Genomic DNA, 6,000 nt, shown 5'->3' with positions numbered 1-6,000 from the left:
AAGAGACGACACAAATCCTTTTGTGAAAAAAATTAAAAATAATGTTATCTCACTATATGAGAAGTGAGAAAAGAAGAAGAAAAAAAACTTAAGATCCTTATATGAAAGGATTACCCAGGAAAGTTGTCCTGGATACGTCGAGGGGGATGAATATTGTTAGCTATTGTGTTTAGAACTGTTGCCACACCTGCAGAGTTTATTTTAATTCTGTTTTGAATATTTTAAATATGTTTCCTAGTTTCTAGTTCAGTTTCTTTTCCTCCTGTTTTTCAGCAATCAGTTTTTTCTAGTATTCCATCGTGGCCTAACTTATATGAACATGATATCAGTGGGCAGTTATTTTCTATTCTGTACTTTTCTATTTGTACGTTTGAATTGAATAAAAAATGTACTCTTCTTCCACTTGTTCTAGCGACTACCTTTAATCTTTTCCTCTGCAACTTTACAAAATAACAACAAATTGGTATCTAGAGCTCTCTTCTTGAGGGACCTGTGAAATTGAAATGGATGATGAGTCAGGCTTTTCAAAAGTTGCTCCTCCTCTCTTTGATGGGAACAACTATGACATTTGGGCTGTCAAAATGGAGGCATACCTAGAAGCTTTGGAAGTTTGGGAAGCCATAGAAGCGGATTATGAAGTTCCTCCATTGCCAGATAATCCAACTATGGCTCAGTTGAAGTATCACAAGGAGAAAAAAAACAAAGAAGGCAAAGGCAAAATCATGTCTTTTTGCTGGTGTTTCAGAAACAGTTTTCACTAGAATCATGACCCTCAAAACACCAAAAGCAATCTGGGACTATTTGAAGGAAGAATATGCAGGGGATGAGAGAATTTGAAGCATGCAAGTGTTGAATCTGATAGAGAATTTGAGTTGCAGAAAATGAAGGAGTCAGAGACAATAAAAGAATACTCTGACAAATTGCTTTCTATTGCAAACAAGGTTAGACTACTCGGCACCGGATTTGCTGGTTCTAGAATTGTAGAAAAAATCTTGGTTACGGTGCCTGAAAGGTATGAGGCATCTCTAGCCTCTTTGGAGAACACAAAGGATCTTTGTAAGATCACTTTGGCTGAAGTCATTCATGCCCTGCAAGCACAAGAGCAACGAAGGGCCATGAAGCAAGAATGAGTTGTTGAAGGAGCACTTTCAGTCAAGTATCAAGACAGAGAGAAAATGTGGAAGAAAAAGTGCAAGAAGAATTTTAGTGCAAGCGGTGATGCTACAACAAGCAACAATAAGAACAAGATCGTAAGTTCAAAGGATAATTATCCTTCATGCCAACACTGTAATAAAATGGGTCATCCTCCTTTTAGATGTTGGAGGAGACCTGATGCAAAATGCAGCAAGTGTAACCAAATTGGTCATGAAGCTGTAATTTGCAGAACTAAATTGAAGGAACAAGAAGCAGAAGCTCAAGTTGCTGACCAAGAGGAGGAGGATGAGGAGGAACGATTATTTGTTGCTACTTGTTTTTCAGGCAGTGATTCAAGTGACAGTTGGTTAATTGATAGTGGCTGCACTAACCATATGACATATGGCAAGGAGCTTTTCAAGGAATTAAGGAGTTCAGAGACCTCAAAAGTCAGAATTGGCAATGGACAAAATATAGCTGTAAAGGGAAAAGGCACCATTGCAATTGTAAGTTGTTCGGGTACAAAACTTATCTCTGATGTTCTCTATGTTCCAGAAATTGACCAAAATTTGTTAAGGTTGGTCAATTGATAAAGAAAGGTTTCAAGGTACACTTTGAAGACAAACACTGCCTGATAAAAGATGCTTCTAGACAAGAGATGTTCAAGGTCAAGATGAGAAAGAGCTTCACATTTAATCCATTAGAGGAGAAGCAAACCGCATTTACTATCAAAGAAAGTGTCACAGAGATATGGCACAAGAGGCTTGGTCATTATCACCATCAAGGATTACTGTTGCTTCAAACAAAGAAATTAGTGAGGGATTTACCTATGTTAGAAGATACTCTTCCTCACTGCCAAGCATGTCAATATGGAAAGCAACACAGAAAATCATTTCCAAAATCAGCTTGGAAAGCAACACAAAAGCTTCTCTTAATTCATACTGATTTATGTGGACCACAAAGAACACCGTCTCTCAACGGTAGCCTTTACTATATTGTCTTCATTGATGATTTTACAAGATTTTGCTGGATTTATTTCTTAAAATTCAAGTTAGAAGTTGCTGGAGTGTTTTTGAAGTTTAAGAAACTGGTGGAAAACAAAAGTGGCTGCAACATTCAAGTTCTAAGGTCTGATAATGGAAAAGAATATACATCTGGAGAATTTAATTCATTTTGCGAAGAAGCAGGTATAAAACACCAACTTACCGCTCCCTACACTCCACAACAAAATGGAGTTAGTGAAAGAAGAAATAGATACATAATGGAGATGACAAGATGCATGTTGCATGAGAAGAACTTACCAAAAAAGTTCTGGGCTGAAGAGGCAAATACATCAGTTTTTCTTCAAAACAAGCTTCCTACAACAACAGTGAAGAATCAGACACCATTTGAAGCTTGGTATGGATACAAACCTTCTTTAAACTTTCTTAAAGTATTTGGTTGTTTGTGCTTTACTTATGTTCCTCAAGTTAAGCGCGATAAGCTTGACAAGAAGGCATTATAAGGCATCTTCATTGGTTATAACACAATATCCAAAGCTTACAAAGTTTATCAACCAGAAATGGGAAATATTGTCATAAGCAGAGACGTGCACTTTGTGGAAAATGAAGAATGGGTCTGGAATAATTTAAAAGTGTCAAATCAAGCTTCAAATCAGATTATAAATGTTGAGAGGCAGACTAGTGAAGAAGATTGGAAAAATGAGATTGTCGATGACATTCCAATCAGAGGAACTAGATTACTTTCTGATGTCTATCAAAGATGCAACATTGCTGTTTGTGAGCCTGCTAATTTTAATGAAGCAAAACTTGATCAAAAATGGATGGTTGCAATGAAGGAGGAGATGCACATGATAGAGAAAAATAATACGTGGCAACTTGTTGATAGACCTCAAGACAGAAAAATCATTGGTGTTAAGTGGGTGTTTCGAACCAAGCTAAATGTTGATGGCTCCATCAACAAGGACAAGGCGAGGCTGGTGGTTAAAGGCTATGCTCAGATTTTTGGAGTAGACTACTCAGACACATTTGCACCAGTTGCCAGGCTAGATACTATCAGGTTGTTGTTTGCTGTTGCAGTACAAATGGGTTGGAAAGTGTAGCAATTAGATGTTAAATCAACATTTCTAAATGGTTTCTTGCAAGAAGAAATCTATGTTGAACAACCTGAAGGCTTTGTAAAGAAAGGAGAAGAAGACAAGGTTTATCTCCTCAAGAAAGCTCTCTATGGACTGAAGCAAGCTCCAAGAGCCTGGTACAACAGAGTAGATAACCATCTGTTGAGTTTGGGCTTTATTAAAAGTTTATCAGAATCTACTCTTTACATTAAGCAATGTGAGGTTGATATTCTTGTTATATCTCTTTATGTTGATGATCTTTTTGTCACTGGAAATAATGGAACCTTGATTGATGAATTCAAGATGGAAATGACAAAAGTATTTGAGATGACAGATCTTGGGCTGATGACTTTTTTCTCGGAATGGAGATTAAGCAAAGTCAAGATGAAGTTTTCATTTGTCAAAAGAAATATGCAAGGGAAATTCTGAAAAAATTTCATATGGAGGATTGCAAGTCAGTAAGCACTCCTATGAATCAAAAGGAGAAGTTGAGTAAAGAAGATGAAACTGAAAAAGTGGATGAGGCATACTTTAGAGGTTTGATTGAGTGTCTTATGTATCTTATAGCAACAAGACCCGACATCTTGAATGTTATGAGTATCTTATCTCGGTTCATGCACTGTGCAAGCGAAATTCACTTGAAGGCTGATAAGAGGGTGGTTAGATACATCAAAGGCACAATCAACTTTGGCATCAAGTTCAAGAAAAGCAAGGAATTTAAGCTGTTTGGGTTCTCTGACAGTGACTGTAACGCTCTCTTTTTATTTAATTATTTTATTATGTTAGAATCTATTTATGTGATTTATATATATATATATATATATATATATATATATATATATAAGGTGTTAGTATTTTATTATGTAGCATTATTCTATTATTTATTAGAATATGAGAGTTATTAGTGTAAGTAGAATTGGAGGTTAGAATAGAAAGAAGAATAAGTTATTGGGCCTAAATAGATTTAGGAAGAGTGATTAGGATTATAAATAGAAGAAGTTAGGTTGAGAAAGAGATAACACGTGCAATTGGGGAAAATAGGAGAAAAGAGGAGAAGTTAGAGAGAACCCTAAGAACGAAGAACACAACCGTTGGAATTCAGAAAAATAATCTAAGGTAAGGGTGAGACTAACTCTCATTGGTATCAAGTTTTGATTCATGAAGTTTGGTCAATTATGGTAGTTTTAGGATTTGGGAATTAGGTAAAGAATCATTAAAAACGGAAGATTTAAGTGAACTTTTGTGCAATTTGATGTAGAAAGATGTTAATCAGTCATAGAAAACGTTTAGATGTTGATTCCTATTGAATTTGGAGCTTGGGTAGTGGTTTTGGATATCTGAGTTGAGCACAGAGGGTCTGCGACAGACCCTTCTGTCATCGCTCGCCATTGCGAGTGAATATGCTCGCCTCGCGAGTAAATCCCAACTCGCCATTGCGAGTGTTTCAGCTCACCTTGCGAGTAGACCCTTAGCCGCCACTGCGAGTGATTTTATGCGCCTCGCGAGCTCCCCTGTTGAGCTCGCCATTGCGAGTAGTGTAGCTCGCCTCGCGAGCTAGTGCAGTACAGACCTACTGTTCGTTAGATTGAACAGTATAAATATGTCAGAGTTACACGCTAGTGGCAGTAGTCATATATACTTTAAAATCAGTTATATTGGGTCAGAATCATAAAAGCATTAAGAACAATTTATACTGAATAAACTAGAATGACATTCATAAAGATTAAGAGTTACATGTTACATAAACATGACCTAGAACAGAATCATCTCTTGACCTAATCACAGAGGATCTAGCTACTCATGGCTAAAGCATAAATAACTAATATGAAAAAGGATTCATTACATGAAATCGGTAACCGGATATGAGTTTTGATGGTCTCCAACCTTCTCTCCAAATCTCCAGCTCCAAAAGTCAGTTTCTTTCTCTAAAATTTCGAACCCCTCCTCTCAGAAAACAACCTGGCTTTTATAATAAAAAATCTGGGTTCGCCAAAATCGTAGCCCGATGTATAAAATCGAAGTACGATTTTTCATTAACAGCACAAATCTTGGTCAAAGGCTCCTCAAAACGGAGCACGATGAGATTCCATCGGGCTACGATATTTTACGTAGCTAATGCTTCCAATTTGGTCCATAAATCGGGCTACGATGCCAGCAGATCGGAGCACGATTCCTTGCTTCCTTCTAGTATCAAATCTGTTCTTTTGTAGCTTTTAACTCATGCAGAATCACCTGAACTCGACTAAAATTACATAAAAACTGTAACAAAAGTGTTATATGACCTAGTGCCATCAAGAACCAACAAACTTCATCTTACTCGGTAATTCTTCAAGACGAGTCTGCTTGTCTTATTATAGTTGGTATGCATTTCAAGACTTGAGGGGGATGCACTTGCCGCCCCTGACTGGAACGTATCTCCGCCCCCCGAGAATAGGTTAGGTCGAGCTAGACTTTATAAAAACTAAGTCTGATCGGTCAAATTTTGTAAGGCCTAAGTCTGGTCTATGACCCGTCGTAGGCTTATTTCTAAGGTTTGAGCTCGGCCTTTTGAAAGCGCACTTTGACTTGTTAGCCTATTTAAAAACTTATTTCATATGAACCTATTTTTTTTTTACCAAAACAAAGTTAACTATTATCATTAATCAACGAATGTTCAATGCAAGAAGGATAAGAATTAAAAATACGGTGACTAGCCCAAGAACAGGCCGCTCTAGCTAAAGTATGAGCAACCATGTTTGCTTGTCTCCTAA

This window comes from Medicago sativa, chromosome 4 (assembly GCF_051527215.1).
Source record: "Medicago sativa cultivar Bolivia chromosome 4, Bolivia_mono, whole genome shotgun sequence".
NCBI classification, from domain to species: domain Eukaryota; kingdom Viridiplantae; phylum Streptophyta; class Magnoliopsida; order Fabales; family Fabaceae; genus Medicago; species Medicago sativa.
Note: the sequence above shows the minus strand (reverse complement) of the source record.